The following is an 18,691-nucleotide window of genomic DNA, read 5'->3' on the forward strand; positions in this document are numbered from 1 at the left end:
ATCATTAAAATACACCCAGATTTCATACTGTGCAATCTTTGTCTTCGCTAATGATACTACTTTACTTGAGGAATGGTTAAACAGCTAGGACTTGCTCATTATCAGTCGTTTTGACATTGTGGATGATTTATGGAATACAGCAAATAAAACCAATTATTATTCACTGGCAGACATCATTTTTGGGCCAGCAAGCAAAATTTTAAGTAGCAAACCTTCAATGTTAATTGGAAAACCGATAAACTTCTGAGGGAGAGAATTTCCTGCCTTCTATTTACCTAATTTTAGAAGTGGCCTCAATTTGAATCCATGGTGTTAAGCCCATTTGTATTATTTTGTAGGAAGGCAGATGGTGGTTTTTTATTCTTCTAGCCTGTAAAGAAGACATGTATCAAATTATTTCCAGATTTATACTAACATGACTTAACATTTTTTAAAGGGCTGTGAAGCACTGCAGACTTCATAAACAAGTCCTCTCATTCATCATACAGCTTTCCTCCTTACAAATGAACTACAGCAGCAATTACATGCAAGACAGGGACTCTCTAATACAGTTTAGTTGCTGGAAATGAATCTTCTCTACAATCAAACCAATAGGAGCTTGCAGGAATTATTCCTTCTGGAGCTCGAAAAGGCTTGAAAGCTTTAGCCGGGAAGGAAACGGAATAGGTAGTGTTCCATCCCCAGTGGGTATGTGTCTTGGGTCATGGCCTTAGGGATAGTGATCCTATCAACTTATGAAGGAATACCAACTTTTGCTTCTAGAAAGAACACTTCTTCGCAGCACTGTCAACTAGACCTATACCCATGTATAGCCCACTGTCTAACAGCCATCAACTGTTATAAAAAATCACAAATCTTAGCTCTTCTAGTAGAAATATATCTATAATCAAATTCTGAAACCAATCTTGAGCCTGGCCCCGTCATTTGTCAGTGGTATGGCATGGAAATCAATTAACCTCCTGGAGACACCATGCTCCTCTGTGCAATGCAGCCAACAACACATAATTCACAGATTTTCTGGGAGGATTACATAGGTTAATGTAAATAAAACAGGTCGGTCAACCAAGAAGCAATCTCTACACTTGTTAGGCAACATGGTCACTGCCCATAAAACTGTCTCTCAGACAAAAATTGGCAAGACCATTTCATGGTTGGTATCCCTTCCTCCAGCAATCATCTTGCTGAAATGCCAAGATTGCTCTTGCCTCTCTCCCAGCAACATCCAAATATAATATCTTGATATTTGGAGGAAAAATAAAAGCTATAACTGTTGGGACTGTGATAAGAATGTCAAAAGTAAATTAAATCAACTACATGAATTATGAAACAAACCTCAATTCTATTTGCTTAGTGACAGTTTAAACACCAGTCAGTTTCTTGGAGGGGAGCAAATTAAATCAGAGAGACGCAATACACTTCCTATAAAGACTGGACATTCCTGTAGTCAAGTTTATGACTTCTTTAAGCCATGTTTTTTCCCCCTTGCTAAGGCAGTGATGGATGAAACAGCAGATTGGAAAAAGATAGGTGAAATGTTAGCATTATATAAAAAATGATCTTAAGCAGAAGAAAATACTGAAAATAGAGAAGATATAAAACAGAGTTAATCCTTTATGGTGCATTATGGTGTTGGGAAAGGCCAGCCATTTCTTCACACCTCAAATTTCATCTCTCAGGAAATTCTGTTGACATTTCCTCCAAAATAGATCTGGAAAATGACCAAGTGACCAGTTTTTCAGTCCTCTGTTATGTAAAGGACAATCAGCTCTCACCTGGGTCGCAGTAGTCTCCTCACTACTCTCCCCCATGCTGGCTGTCGTTCAGATGCATCCTCAACCCAACAACTAGAGTAACCTTTTTCTTTTATTTTTTTCAAGATTTATTTTATTTATTTGAAAGTCAGAGTTACAAAGAGAGGTAGAGCCAGTGAGAGAAAGAGAGAGAGAGAGAGAGAGAGAGGGAGAGAGAGAGGTCTTCCATTCCTCTGGTTCACTCCCCAAATGACTGCAACAGCCAGAGCTGAGCTGATCCAAAGCCAGGAGCCAGTAGCGTCTTCCTAATTTCCCACACGGGTGCAGGGGCCCCAGGATTTGGGTCATCTTTTGCTGCTTTCCCAGGCCATAGCAGAGAGCTGGATTGGAAGAGGAGCAGCCTCGACTTGAACCAGCGCCCATATGGGATGGTGGCTTGCAGGCTGGGACTTTATTTATTTAAATTTTTTAGATTTTATTTATTTATTTGACAGGTAGAGTTACAGAGAGCGAGAGAGAGACAGAGAGAAAGGTCTTCCTTCCATTGGTTCACTCCCCAAATGGCTGCAACGGCTGGAGCTGCGCTGATCCGAAACCAGGAGCCAGGAGTGTCTTCCAGGTCTCCCACGTGGTTGCAGGGGCCCAAGCACTTGGGCCATCTTCTACTGCTATCCCAGGCCACAGCAGAGAGCTGGACTGGAAGAGGAGCAGCCAGGACTAGAAGCAGCGCCCATATGGGATGCCTGGGCCACAGGCGGAGATTAACCTAGTGTGCTGGCCCTGCAGCTGGGACTTTAACCCGCTACACCACAGCACCAGCCCCAAGAGTAATCCTTTACAAATTTCATTCATATTGTATCATTCTTTTGCTGAAAACCCCTTCACTGTTTGCCTTCTAAATTCTGAATGATGAGAAGGCAGTGAAGGGAAAGTCTGATGAAGCATTTTCTAGGCAGAGCAAATAGCAAGGGTAAATCTGATAGTGCTCACAAGGTACAATACCCTACCTCTTTGGCATCGTCTCTTGTCTTCCCCTGGCCCACACTGGGCTCCTTTATCTTCCTCATGCTCAACAAGCATCCCTTGCTTAAGGGCCTTTGCACTGGCCGTTTACTTTGCTGGAAGCAGATGCAGTCACCTTTGCCCTACCCCAAATATACACATGGTTTGTATTTTCACTTGCTTCATGGCTTTGCTGAAAGATGACCTTCTTGATAAAGCTCTCCCTGACCACCTTGTTTAACTTTGCAAACTGCCCATTCATTGTCTGTTTTTGGCTTTTCTTACCCTGGTCTATTTTTTTTTCTGTGTCTCTTATCACTATAATATTCTTTATAATGTACTCATCTATGATGTTGATTATTTATTGTCACCTTCCAATTTTTCTCTCAGTATAAACACCAAGAATATAAGCATGTCTACTTGTTTCACCTATATGTCCCATTTATAGAATGACTAAATGAACCATAGCACTGTTTTTGAGGATAGTAATTTCAAGAGAAACCTTAAGAGAAACCTGCTATGGCCTGGCATAGAGTACTACTTAAATAGAAAAGGAGAGGGGGTGGGGGTTGGGACAAGCTATAGAAAAATAAATGGTGCAAGAGAATCTAATCAACAGAACTAAAACTCAGTTCCAAAGACTTGTTTTAGCTTCTCTAGTATTCTAAATACATTAGCGCATTAACTGCTCATCTTAATTCTCCATCTGTATTTTCTATAGAAGTTGGAAAATATTTTTTATTTTAATTTTCATTGAAAGAATGGATAACATTTAGTGAAATAAAACAATGATGCTGTTTCTGTTGAAATTTATATCCTGATCATTAAATCTTTCAGAAAAAGCAATAATCCATTGAATATTTATTCAGTCAGCTTATTTGCTGTCAACACATCCTTTAAGAGCTACAGATACTACTCTCAATAGTTTTATAATAGGGAGAAGCAGATTTTTGTTGTTGCTGCTGTTTTGCTTTAGGAAACTGCATGACATTCCTGCTTTTGTAAAGAGCTAGGCACTGCAAATCAAAACCCTATGGGTGGATATTCATTCTAGATGGCTCATCTACCAGAAAGCATGACAATGTGATAAGGTCTAAGAGGTTAAGAGTATATAGTATGGTTTAGATATTAAATTTATTTTGTTCCTAATTTCTCAGTTCTCCATTCCAGGAAAATGTTTTCAACTTTGTGTTTCAATTCTTCTGATTGGATAGAAGGTAAAAATATGTTTTTGATAAACAACAAAATCCCTGGATACTCAGAAGTAACTTCTAATGTACCCATATGATATTCTTCCAGACCTGTAGTCTTACTTTTTGTGAAGAAATGCTTCAAGGATTGGGAGAAGAAGAAGTGGAATAAGATAGGAGAACATTTATTATTATTATCATCATTATCATCATCATAATTATATATTCCCTGGTAACTGAGACAGATGAGATTTTTAGTAATTTTCTATGGTGGCATCCATTGTAAGGATTTAAGTCATATACATGACATAAGATGATAATGGCTTCATGGAACATTTTGGAATGCCACCAACTGATTGGCAAGGCCCAGTCCTTATGGTAGAATCACTCCCCCAACACACATGCCCACATACATATGCACACACGTGAGTGCATACATACATACACATGTATACACACATCTTTGTGACAGTGTTCAGCCACCTGCCTTGAGGGGCAGTGGGCAGAGAGCCCTTCACTGATAGCATGAGACCTCCACTCTTCTTGTAGGACACTGAGGAAGAGGTATGTCTTATCGAAGGCTGGTGACAGTTTTTATTTTTGCCAGAAGCATAAGGCCTCAGAACAAGTCATCTGATTTATAGAAAGAGTATACTATGAAGTTCTTTGTTTCCTTGTACTGCAGGACAAAAGTTGTACTTGTTACAATGATGTAGAGGGAATTTTAAAGAGGATATAGGATTTATTGATTTAACATGCTCACATGACTCTAAAACAACAAGAAAGCTAGGCAAGATGATGAATATGTAATCCTGTCGACCCAGTTACACTGAGCTAGCAGTTTATGTGGATTATCATAACTTATTAGAATATTTCACCTTCTAAAAGACATTCAAACAATTCCAGTAATGTACATGTGGGTGCCCACAGTACCATTTTTCAGAGCTCCATCTCCAGCTCAAATCCACAGAGTCTGTTCCTTCCAGAATGTTGAAATTGACTGTGAGGTCATGTATTTGATCTCTGCTTTCCAAAACTAAATGGAAAGAAAGTGATACTGAAGTATCTAGCAATTCAATCCACTGAGTGTAAAATCAGAAATGTTCCAGTCTTCAACATTTGCTTTCAGATTTAACCACAGAGATCATTTTGTAAAGTTTTAGCTGCTATTGCTTCTGTTACATAATGCTTGGTACTGCACTCTGCTAAGAGTAAGTAGGCAGTAAGGAGCATCAACATTTCAAAGGATTCTGTGCTCTGTGGGCTTGTGGGGAACACGCTCTGTGGTTAATTCCCCTGGGCCACCCACCCCTGTGGCCTTAGGTCAGGAACTTCTACCTGAAGCAATTCCTGGTGTTCTTCATAGTATGATGGCAGGGCAAGGTTTGGGGTAAAAGCTAGCTTCCACAAAACCAACAGTGTGGACACTAATGTGAAGTGACTAAGCGCAAAGCTTGACCACATCACAGTGTGGGATTTGAGAATTCCCTTTTGGGAACCTCTAGATCTTGAGAAAGGAGAAGATATCATGTGAATGAGTTCAGATGTTTGCTTAAGATTTGTTGCAAACCATATTATTTAGGTGCCCTATGTATATAGAGCAGTCATGTCCTTAAGTCAACCTTGACAGATGGATGATGTAAATAAGCATGAAGATAACTTCCTGGCTCCCATGAAAGCCAAGCTGATGGATAGAATATTTTACAATCACTCCTTATGTCTACTTCTCACCTCACATGCTCTTTGTAACACAGCATTACAATTTATGCCTGCCTCGTGTCACATCAATAGAACTCATTTGGATTGCTCATATCATCCCTTTGGCAAACCCATTGAACACTTTTTAGACCTTATCTCATTTAATTTTCTTTCAGTATTTAATGTGGTAGACTAGTTCCTGTTTATTAAAGTGTTCCCTTGATTTCTCGTGTGTGATGAAGAAAGTATAGAAGCAATTTTTTGCAGTATTGGACACTTACTAGAATATTTTATTTTGGGAAGTTATATAGAAATGTTTAAAAATGATCGCTCTTACAACCCATCTGCCCTGTAACTTGGTAGAGGCCCAGGGTGGGGTCCTCAGAGAGCAGACTCTGCAATGGGGGTGTTTTGTAGGGTGTTAAGGAAAGTTACTGAGATGAACACCTGTGGGAGTTAGGGAAGGAAGCAGGTTTGGGCAAAAATAGAAGTTACCTGGGTGCAATCTCAACCAAGCCAACCTGCAATCTCGTGAGGGTGTCTAAAGCAGAGATGGGCTTTCAGAGTTATCTGTCTGAAGCAGGGGAGAGGAGGCCATAGCTTGGTGACTTACATCTATTGTTCTATCTATTTTGTCTCCTATCATTCACCTGTCAGCTATTATTTGGCTTTAGACTGTCCCTGGAAGGGACTACAAGACTTTTTGCAATGCAACTCTTTTTCTGTAATAAACAGAAAACCAAAGGCCATCAGGCTGCAGCACTGCCAGCTGTTGAAACAATATGCACTAATTCTAAAGAGAATCTGGGTAGAGCTTCATAGCTTCTGTTGCTATAGCTCTGCATTCTTGGGAAAATTAGTCTTTCTGGGCTTTGCTTCCCACAGCTACAAAGTAGGAGTAATGATAGTATAAATCGTGTGGGTTGTTGTGATGGCTGAAAGCACTTAGTAAGTGGTCAGTTAATTCAGTCATTGCCTTATTCTTTAGTCATTCCAGAAAGCTGCAGAAATAAGTGTGTGCTTCACAGAACATTCAAGAGATTGCCAAACTACAACCTTGGACTCATCTGAGACTCACGCCCACATTTAATTAACAAATTCTGTCAACTTTCTTCTAAATATCTTTCTTATATATGACCGCTTCTCCACTTTCAATGCACTTCCATAGTTAAGATCTTCATGCACTGTTGTCTGGACTATACCTTTGCTTGTTGTCTTTCTCTCTTTCTCCCTTACAAATAATTCTTTGTAAATGCTAATAATTGTTTACATATTCAAATACAGACATCATTTTTCTACTTAAAATCCCATTGCCAATAAGGAAAAGGACATGTTTTTTGTTTTCTTTTTTTCTTTCTTTCTTTCTTTCTTTTTTTTTTTTTGTATGCTAAAGAGCACACTTTGTTCAGTCCAGAGGGAACAGTCACCAGAGGACACCTCACCCTCAGAAAGGTGCACCAGATGTTTGCTGATAAAAAAGAACTGGAACCCGGGTTTCTCCAGGCAGCTTTCCCATCCTCACCTCCTTTGAGGGCAAGGAAAACTCCAGCCATTATCCTAAGGCAGCTGTCGTCCACTAGAGGTAGAGCCCCTCAGGAGCTCTGTCTTGTTTTTTATAAAGAATATTCTCTTTAGATTTTTTTGAAGTCTTCATTTTTTATTTTCATTCTACATTCTCTCAAGCACAACAGACCAGCTTCTGTGCAGATTGCCTTGATGTCAGCACCAGAGAGATCATTATTAGCTATCATTAAGTCGTCCAGGATTACATCATCGACCAATGTCATCCTGTTCATGAGAATCCGAAAAAAAGATGTGTTTCTTAGCCTTTTCATCAGGCAACAGGAACTCGAACTTCATGTCAATGCAGCATGGTCTCATAAGTGCTAGATGCAAAGTTTCTATTTGGTTTGTGGGCATAATATCTTTCCCATCTCCTCTTGAATCAAATCCATACAGCTGGTTCAACAGTTCCAGCATTGTTCTCTGAATTTCTCTCACCACTGGAATTGGAGTCATATATTTTTGTCCCTAAGTATCAGTATCATCAATAAACATGATGGGCAGTGCATATTCCTTGGCGATGTGAAACAATTCCTGTATGACTTTGGGCACATCGCCTGGCTACTTCTGAATAAGCTCAGATTCAACCACTCTCAAGAAAGTGGCCAAGGCTTGGTTTTTCACTGCTTCAGCCAACAAGGGTTTACCTGTTGGACCTTTGCAAATGAACCCCCTTACAGGGCTTTATTCCCCATCTCTTTGTGATATTCTGGGTGCCTGAGAGGAACTCCACAGATTACTTCATTTCCTGGATTTGACTGTCCAACCCCCCAATCTCAGCATAGGTTCTCCTGAGGAGCCTTTTCCATCTTCATCACTGTAACCAGGGGATCCGTGTCATTCATCAGCACCCCATCACATATGCACCTTGTGGTTGAGCAGGACCGAACACCTGGTACCAGCAGATCCTTGTCCATAAAGGAAAGGATACTGATGTAGTATTCTAACCCCAGTGTTGTCAACATGATGGCATGGTTGTCATTGATGATCTTCTCCAGTGTTCCTACTGACTTTGGAGTCCCTCTCAGGTCATCCACCCTTGATCTTTCCTCCTCCTGCTTTTCTTCTAATGGTTTCATTTATTCCTGATTATTAATGAATTCTTCCTCCATGAGAAGATATCTTTAATTCTCTAACTTCAATAATTTTAGCCATCACTGAGTGTGAGGTGTCACCAATGGTAGTTTGCTGGCAGCATCTTTGTCCCTTTGTTTTCTTCTTATTTTTCCCCACTCTGGTTGGTACAGGAGGTTTGTGTTTCTTTTTCTTACCTTTCTTGCCACTGTCAGGATCATGACCACCACTCTGATTTTGACCCATCTTGACTCGGCCACTCAGGCCACCAAGGACATGTTTCTTAGCAGAGACACAACCATTTCATCAATTCTCTTGCATCAGCCAATTGGTTTTAGCTCATTTTAATAGGCTTTTTAAAATTGTTCTGGGACCTTGACAAATTGTTTTTGAGTTTAACTTCTTTCCATTGCAAAGCCATCTTTTCTTCTACAAATTCTTTTCTGGGATGTGTGTTGTGGCACAGCTGATTATGCAATGGATTGTGAAATCAGCATCCCATATGGGAGTACTCTTTTGAGTTGCAGGAGCTCTGCTTCTGATTCCCCTTCCTACAAATATGCCTGAGAAAGTAGTGAAAGATAGCCTAAGTACTTGGGTCCCTCACCCATGTTGGAAACCCAGATGGAGTTTCTGGCTCCTCTTGTAGTCATCTGGGGAGAGACCTGTGGATGGAAGATTTCACTCTCCTCTTTCTCTCTCTTGTTCTGCCTTTTGAACAAAGAAATCAAAAGGAAGGAAGGAAGAAAGGAAGGAAGGAGGGAGGGAGGGGAGAGGGAGGGAAGAAAAGAAAAGAAAAGAAAAGAAGCCGGCGCCGTGGCTCAATAGGCTAATCCTCCACCTTGCGGCGCCGGCACACCGGGTTCTAGTCCCGGTCGGGGCGCCGGATTCTGTCCCGGTTGCCCCTCTTCCAGGCCAGCTCTCTGCTATGGCCAGGGAGTGCAGTGGAGGATGGCCCAGGTGCTTGGGCCCTGCACCCCATGGGAGACCAGGAAAAGCACCTGGATCCTGGCTCCTGCCATCGGATCAGCGCGGTGCGCCGGCTGCAGCGGCGGCCATTGGAGGGTGAACCAACGGCAAAGGAAGACCTTTCTCTCTCTGTCTCTCTCTCTCACTGTCCACTCTGCCTGTCAAAAATAAAAAATAAAATAAAAAAAAAAAAGAAAAGAAGAACTTTGACTTACATAACTCATGTATCATTCCACAAACAGACTCAGACCTATGATTCTTTGCCTGGAAGAATATTGCTCTCTTTCTTCCTCTCATATATGTTACCTCCCTTCTATATTCAGATGATAATTAAGGCACTTAGCATATCATATCATAATGTGCTATGGTGTCCTGCAGAATTGCATAGTCTTGCATTTAAACCCTAACGCTACTGTTGTCAGTGTAGTGGCTTGGAACTAATTGTGCCCCTAACTTTCTGATTTACTTTAGACTTTCTGTCAAGATTAAATTAGAGAATGTATGTAAAATGCACAAAGCATGCACTCAATACTTAGTAGATATAAGCATGATTGTGTTTATCGACCTGTATTCCCCCATTTAGTACAAGCTTATCAAGAGAAGCAGCTTTGTTTTATAAACCTTTGTTTCTTGACATTTAGCAGCATGTTTGGCATGGCTGAGGAAAAGCTTGATACATATCATGTGTTATATTGAAATTGCACATAGTATAAAGGACAGACATTTGGAAAAAGTGAAATGTCAAGTGTATAAGATACAGAAACTTGAAGAATTATTATATCTATGCTAAAATGAGAATGCTTCATAATCTAAGTGAAAGTTGTTTCAAAGGTTAATTAATATATGGTCATGATGGGGCAAGGGCTGTGACGTAGCGGGTAAAGCTGCCGCCTGCAGTCCCAGCATCCCATATGGGTGCCGGTTCCAGCCTCAGCTGCTTCACTTCCTATCCAGCTCTCTACTATGGCCTGGGAAAGCAGTAGAAGATCACCCAATCCTTGGGCCCCTGCACCTGTGTGGGAGACCCGGAAGAAGCTCCTGGCTCCTAACTTTGGATTGGTGTAGTTCTGGCCATTGCAGCCATCTGGGGAGTGAACCATTGGATGGAGGACTCTCCATCTCCCTCTCTCTGTCTCTGTCTTTGTCTCTGTCTCTCTGTAACTCTCAATTTCAAATAAATAAAATAAATCTTTAAAAAAATATATGGTCATATCATCTCAGGTAGGAAAACACTATTTTCCCCTGCTGTTAAAATAAAAACTACAATGACTAATAATTGGTATAGATATATTCATTCATTTATTAATTCAACAATTATTAAGTGTCTACTAAATGCTAACAATGCTAGGTGCAAACAAGTCAAAATGAACTGAAACAAATGTAGCTTCTTTCCCCATGAAGCCTAAAGACCAATTAAGGAGGATAACCATTATATCAGCAAGTAGGGACAGTCAATGTGGTAAGTTTGCTAACAAGAAATGTCTTAGACACCACAGTAAAGGTCTTCGGAGGCACTTAACTAGCCTGGATCAGTCTGAACAAGTAGTGCAGTGAAGAACACAATGCTTCCAAAGGGCTTTGTGATCTGTATTAAGCCTTTAGATTTATGCAAGGTTACTGTGTGCATAGTCAGTAAAGGAGTATGATCATCAGATTTCCATTTTCTGAAGGTCACTCTCTCTTCTAAGTGGATATCAGATTATTAGGCAAAAATCTGTAGCTGGAAAGATCTGGGAGACCACCAGAATCTCTATTCACTATTGTTTTTTACATTCATTTTGTTTTTCAAGGCATGGTTATTATGATAGTATGATCATCAGGAATCAGTGATATAAGTGTTAGGATAATCAAGACCATGTGATTATGTAATAAAATGAGTAAGTGTAAAGAAAACTATAGAAGACAGCTTGTCCATCATTCTCACTTTTGGATTGAGTTGTTTTGCATTAAAAGGTGGATTTCTTAGCTAAGTTCAACTCACTGAGTCCAATTCATGTGCCTTGGATTACATATGTGGTAAGGCAATTAAACAGAATTTGGGAACATGTTCCCCAGTTCCAAGGAACTTTTAATCTAATTGAAGAAAATAAACAGCTCTACCCAGAGTGACTTAGAGCCAATGACAAAAATTGAACACAAGGCTTATTGTGTTTCTACACAATAACTGTTTCCCATGCCCTTATTGATGGATGGTAAATCATTATTGTCCCTTCAACTGTAAACAACCTATCTTAATTGATAGCCAGCAACAGGAATTGACCAGGAAGACTGTTGTTCTTCTATCTAAAGGAAACATGAAGCTTTATTCTCAGCTATGTATGTATAGTTTACAAGAATAGCAATGGGGTAAAAATATATCCCTAGCCATCATCCTTTGGCTTGTCCATCTGTGGAACACAGTCTAGTTCGTATCATCAGTTTCTTGAAGCCACTTACCTACCTCCATGCAATACTGCAGACAGTGAGATATGAAAGATATGAAAGAATAAAGCCACTTGGTGTACACTATGAAAATATCTTAATTATGACCATCATTCTGCTATAAGGCTGGTATTGCCACATAGCAGGTTGGGCTGCCACCTGTGATGCTGGCATCCCATATGGGTGCCAATTTGAGTCCTGACTGCTGCACTTCTGATCCAAGCTCCCTGATGTCGTGGCTGGGAAGGTAGTAGAAAATGGCCCAAAGTCATGGGCTCCAGCACCCATTTGGGAGATTCAAATGGAGCTCATGGCTTCTGGCTTTGGCCTGGCCCAGCCATGGCAGTTGCAGCTATTTGGGGAGTGAACCAGTGGCTGGAAGATCTATTTCTCTCTCTCTCTCTCTCTCTCTCTCTCTCTCTCTGGCTTTCAAATAAATAATCTTTTTGAAAAAGAATATCAGGTACATAGATTTTGAGCATAGTCTACTATGTATTTCAAAGCTTAGATAGTTTCTTATTTTGAATGTATCACTAATAATCCAATAAGTTTAAAATACCTTTAGTGTATGTATGTCTTCCTGGGTAGACTAGTGTGTTAGTACTTTGCAGTGGTTTGGTGTAGAGTTTGAATCCTATTCTACTCTTGACTAATTATGTATGTGTAAACAGATTCACTATACTCTCTGTGCCTCGTTTTTATTGCTAATATAAAGGTAATAATAATAGTTACCTCATTGGGTTTGTTTGGAGGGTTAAATGAGTCAATACATGTAATGAGTTTAAAATAAAACTTGGTGGGGTGGTTGTGGCTCAGTTTAATCTGATGCTTGGCACACCTGGATCCCATATTGGGGTGCCATTTCAAGTCCTGGCTACTTTATGCTTCCAATCCAGCTTCCTTCTAATGTGCCTGGGAAAGCAGCAGAAGATGGCCCAAGTACTTGGGCCCCTGCCACCCACATGGGAAACTCATATGGATTTCCAGACTGACTGCTGAATTCTACCAAACTTTTAAGTAATAACTAATTCCAATTCTTCTCAAACTGTTCAAAACAATTGAAAAGGAGAGACTCCTCTCAAATTACTTCTGTGAGGCCAGCATCACCTTAATTCCAATACCAGAAAAAAAGGTACAGCAAAAAAATAGAACTATATACCAATATCCCTGTTGAACATAGATGCAAAAATCCTCAACAAAATACTAGCTAATCAAACCCAACAACAAATCAAAAAGATCACTCACCCAAACTAAGTGGCATTTATCCCTGGTATGCAGGGATGGGTAAATATGCACTAATCAATAAATGTGATGCATTACATTAACTGAAGAGTAAAAGCCATCATTATCTTTTCATAAAACCGTAAACATGGGAAGGCATGCTTCTATAATTAAATATATTTCATATTGAAGCAAATCACTACTCCAGAATTCTGAGTTGCTAAATGAAATATTTATAACTATCTTTATTGTATTTTATATAAATGGTTCAAAATCCACCAATAACTCTGAGTTGGACAGATGGTAGTTATCAGAGTTTCATGTCCTGTTGGACTCACATGATTGTCTCACATGAAAGCTGTATATAAATGTCAAGCATATTCATTAGAGGGTAAGATGTAAGGTGGTATCAATGTTGCCTCATTCGAGATTAGAGTAAAAGTCTCACAACATGTGATTTTATACACCCTATTTCATGATTAGAAAAACCTACTCCTCCACCAAGGGTATATGAACCTTCCAACAAAGTTCTATCTCTGAAATATTATATGACGGTGAATGATTATCACTCACAAGGGTCTAGAAGATTCCAATTCATTAAAACAAATTTATTAACTACACATTCTGTGTCCAGTATTAGGGTATACATCGGAGTAGCAACACAAAGAAAATGCCAACCTTCTGGCCAAGAAAATTCTCATTTATGGAGGATAAAAGCAAATAAAAAACGCATACTACAATTTGATAATAGAGGTATGTAAAATGTAAGGTTATGAGATAGGAGAGGCAATAAAATTTTGATGTTGAACACAGAGAAAGCCATTCTCAGCATGGTAGAAGCTGAGCTGAGGGCAAGAAGAATTTAACCACTAAACAAGATAGTTTTAAAGCAAAACTGTTGAGATTCAGAGATCACTGAAATTTAAGTTTTCCTGCATCATTGCAGATGTTATCCAGTAATAAAGGACTTTGTCGAACAAATCATGAAGTGTGATATACTACTATAATCATAATGATCTCTGATCATTTTAACTGTATATGAGTGAAGTTGATATCTTTTAATTTGATTGTAGTTTATAGCCCTTGCCTATATCATATTGAACTGTGGTCATTTTACTTGTTGAACTGTTTATTTAGTGGAAAAATTAAACATTTGATTATAATGTAAATTAAAAATATGTTATCTCAGAAATTTAAAAGAAAGGAAGAGAGAGAGAGAGAAAGGAAAGAAGGAAAGAAGGAAAGTGGAGGGAGGGAGGACAAGAAATATTATATTTTTAGAATTTTATCTATGAACTACATTAAATCTATTCTCTTTATATTAATATCACAATTTAACAATTAAAAATAAGAAGGATAAGTTCCTGTATCTGTCAGCAGTAAGGCTATATAACAGCTGGAAAAAGTGTTCACCCAACCAAAACTGGGAATGTTTTTTATAAAGTAAGGTACAAATTATTTACATTGTAACTACATTGGCTATAGATAAGAGGAACAGGATTATGAGAAGCACAGAAAGTTTTGGGATGGGAATGCAGTCCATAAGGAGAAGTAATTGCTCTTTCTGGATTCTATAGGTAGGATGTGGTGGTACCTAGATAAGATTTTGACAGATTTCAGGAATGTAAAACAGCTTTTGTTCTTTCAGGCATGTAGTTTGTTTACTAACCGTCCCGACTCTTCCCTTTTCCATTTCCTGTCCCTGACATGTAAGACAGCTTAGAATTTTTCTCTTACCAATAGTGTCAAAAGAAAAAGAATTTTATTTCTGGCTCAAGTAAATCTGCTTGTGATTTGTGCTGCTGATCGCTGGCTTGGAGCATGCAACTGAAGGGACATAGTATAGAGTGAAGGGCAAGATCATATGCAGAGTACCTTCCCATTTTCCCATATCTTACCACAAAAATCTATCCTGGTTATCCAGAATTCTTTTGTTCTTGTTCGTGTTAGATGTTAGTTTGTAGGAAGGCGCAACATAATGAAAAAATATGCTTATATTTCTAATTAGTTTTACTTGGGCTTAATTCAACTTGCAATGAAAATTAAGTACTCATGGAGAGTGAACGTAATGTGGAGACTCTATTTCCCTCATTTTATAGATGGAGAAATTGAAGGTTAGAGAGTTTGATCACTTACTGTTAAGAGGTTAACAAAGACTGACTACAAACTCTTTCCATGTGGTGGGAATAGCAGAGAATTGGAAATCTATGAATCTGGTTGAGAGTCTTAATATAGCTATCTATTGGCAAACCAAGAGCCACATCACCTTGCTACATCTGTAAAGGAGAGGTTGAACAATGGACAGAGAGTCATTGGACAATTTGAAATTGAAGATCCTTGTAGCCCGCTTCAAGGTTTGAAGTGCTATGGTTTTGTCTGTGTATGCATAAGGGCATGTTCCTTCTGGTGATAATTCTGATCATAGAGGGATATGATGACTGATTCACGCAGTGTGCTTAGAGGCCAGACACATCACTGGATGGAACAGAGACCATCACTGAATCAATGCAAGTATGGATTTAATTCATTCATTTACTAAAGACCCTCTTCTGGCCTTAGTTTTATAATCAGCCTAAGGAATTATTTAATTTTTTGCCTTTTCCTTTATATGAAAAGAAATGAGAACCTTCCTCTGGAGAATACAGCTCTTGGTTTTCCATTTAAAGAAAAAAAAGTCTCCATGGCCAGTGCTTGTGTTTTAAAATCAGAAAAGGGATTTTTATTTTGTGTTATCTTGAGTTTTGTCATCTTTCTTTTACCCTGTAGTTATGCTCCCAAATACAGTAGAATGAAAGTGCTTGTAAGTAGGTATTTGGAAAGGAAAACCCACAGAAGGGTCTTTTAAAGTTATAGATGGGGGCAGATGTGTGGGAATATCAGAAGTTTTTAACTTTGATGTTTTACAATGATCTGTGAACTGCTGGTTCATTTTGGCCACGGGCAAGTTACTGGGGCTTTCTAGTAATTCACATTCTTTGGAGATTAAAAAAAAAAAGGTGGCCACTCTGGTCATTTAAAACCCTCTGATGTTAGTACTACTCTTGGGGTTTAGAATAAAAGCAAAAAACTTTGAAGTCAGAACACTGGCTCAGCCACTGTTGGTTGTGTGATTTCAGATCATATTTGTGAGTCTTCATCTCTCATATGTAAAATGAGAATCAAAGTCTTTATTTCACAAGTTTGTCAGGAAGTTTAATTGCAATCATGTATGAAAAGTACTTAGTCCAATGCCTGGCTGAATTTTAATAAATGAATACTAATCACATTGTCCAAGGACAACAAAGACTAGTATGGGTATTTTGAGTTAACAAAAGTAACACTCAAACCATAGTATTCCAGGTTCATTGGGCAAGAACTGCTACATATTACATTTGGGGCAGTTGTGAGCCTACTGGTTATGATGCTGTTTGTGATGCTCATGTCCTTTGTACTAGAGTGGGTGAGTTAAGTCTCAATTCTGCTGCCAATGCCAGACTTCTGCTAATGGCACCCTGGGAGATTGCAGGTGGTAAATAATTAAGATGCATGACACTCTTGTGGGAAAACTAGATGGATTCTTGGCTCATAGCTTTGACTTTCTCCCAGCCCCAGCCATTGAAGTCATTTTGGAAGTGAACATTCTTCCTCTTTGTCTCTGTGAGGGCTTTCTCCCTCTTTGTCTCTATATCTTTCTTTCTTGCTCTCTCAATTAATAATTAATTAATTAAAATACTTTTATACTTTGCATATTTAACCTATGTACATCATATAACAGCAACGATGTTGTTAGTAATCAAATAGAATAGAAAATAATCAACACAATATGCTTGTGTGCTTGCCAAGTTTTTATCAGAAATTTGAAAGCGTATGATTCAAATTCTTCTGCAGGAAATCAACACAATGGCATTATACCTGCATCAGACATTTTGGTGAATTTTCAAGAATATCTGAAATGTATGGTTGGTTGTGATTATTTGTGAAAAGCAGACATAGGTAGAAAAGATGTAAACTGGTGGATTAATAAAATAATCCCTGGGGTATGTACAGCATAGTAATTTACTTTTCATGGAAGCAGCTGACATAGCTGAGCTCAGATATCAAACATGTGTATACACGAGGCTGTTAATTTTTAGTGCAAAACCTTGGATGGAAGCCAATAAATTCCGGGAAAGGGAAATAGTATTATACAGATACTTTCATAGAGGTCTTTGATGTCCACAGAAAACGCTTCCTGAAAAGACAATTATTTGCTTCTTTGGTTCATCATTGAGGATTGCCAGAGCTAGGTCATTTTGTATCCAAAGACCACCACAAAGTCCAGAGAGGGTAGGAGAGGCTCTCCTTTTAAATTCTTGGCAATCCATTTGCATTTTCCAAAAGTTAGTTGACAATTACATGGTTTTGCGACTTCCCATGTAATTGCGTTGCAAAAATAATAAGAGAGGAAACAAGCAGAGGTTATGTTAACAGGCCCCTGGTGGTTATCAAGGATGTGTGCTTCAGCCTTTGAAGTCAGTTTCAATAGATTTTTCATGTAAAATAAGTGTAGCAAATTGCTCCTATTTCAGGTTTTACTAGTAATAATGTTTAATGCATTGATGTTGTTTCTTGTATATTTCTTATAAATTTGTTTCCTCTGAAAGAAAATAACACTACTATTTTAGAAATCGGAACTCTTCTATTAGGTTAAGAAAAATGGGAGGTAAAGGTTACATCTCTATTTCTATTTTTATCTTCTGTAATAAAATTAATTCATGTGTATGATATTAAAAATCAAATAGACCCAGAAACCTAAAATAATACAAAGCAATGGCCTTGCTTTTTAGCTTCTCACTGAAAAAATATCCTTCTCAAAATTTCTTTCCTGTATGTTCAGAAAATAAACAAGAAATAAACATAACTGAAAACAAATGTTACATACAGACCCACTGACATGCATGATATTGTTAGGTATATACGAATAGCTGTATACCATACTATCTAATGTTTTGGTTTTTCACTTAACATGTCTTGGAGACTTTTCAATATTATTACAAAAAGATCTACTGTGTTCTTTTTGACATCTGTATCTCATTTTTTTGTTCAGATGTGCTATAATGTATCTCAAAGATTTCTATATGCTGCCATTATACATTTAGTAATGAACAGCATACATTTCTGTATGAAATTTCTGTGTCAAAATGTAGCTGTATTTCAAATTTCAACATACATGTGTTCCATCAGTGTGTGAGAATGAGATTTAGGCAAGTAATATCTTGCTTTATCTGTTTACCCTCCTTTGCACCTGGTTGGAGGTGTGATACCAAAGTCAGCTGAACAAGTAAATTAAGTATAGAAACTTGGGATACAAGAGAGATATTATTTTAGTCAGGATCCCAACAGGTAATAGAAATCACTCTCAAGACCATTTAAGGAAGATTCATTTACAAAAGGATGACTTAAAACAAAAATGCAAGTGGAACTCTGGTTGAGGGTGAGGAGGAGCTGAGGGGAAAACGAGGGGTATTGTAATCAATCAGATCTGGTAAATGGTGGCTAGCTGTGTTGTCACCACCCCTAAGCTAAAATAGAGAGGGGAAGAAGTGGATACCGAATCTCAAAAGGAGTCATAGAAACAAGTTCAGGATCAGTAGCTTTAGGTTGAGGGCCCGGACATCAGCAAGCTGTCCTTCTTTACATGTTTCTGGGGCTTCCCCTTGGATGAAACCAAGTAGAAGCCAAAGCATATGCTTTTTGTTGGGGCTCATATCAATCATACTGGTTCACATAGCAAAGGGGAGGGGTGAAGAGTGTGACAAGCAGATATGAAGGGTCAAAAATTTA

At 38.7% G+C, this 18,691-nt stretch overlaps 1 protein-coding gene and 1 pseudogene across 1 annotated transcript in view; one reads left to right on the forward strand and one right to left on the reverse strand.

Moving 5' to 3' along the window:
* COLEC10 (collectin subfamily member 10) overlaps window positions 1-18,691 on the forward strand; it is a 132,142-nt gene that overhangs the window by 39,138 nt on the left and 74,313 nt on the right. The gene's annotated exons all lie outside the window — the stretch shown is intronic.
* On the reverse strand, window positions 7,218-8,524 carry LOC100351484 (26S proteasome regulatory subunit 4 pseudogene; annotated as a pseudogene).

Source organism: Oryctolagus cuniculus, chromosome 6, assembly GCF_051225735.1.
Source record: "Oryctolagus cuniculus isolate XC-2025 breed Fujian yellow rabbit chromosome 6, ASM5122573v1, whole genome shotgun sequence".
Lineage (NCBI taxonomy): Eukaryota > Metazoa > Chordata > Mammalia > Lagomorpha > Leporidae > Oryctolagus > Oryctolagus cuniculus.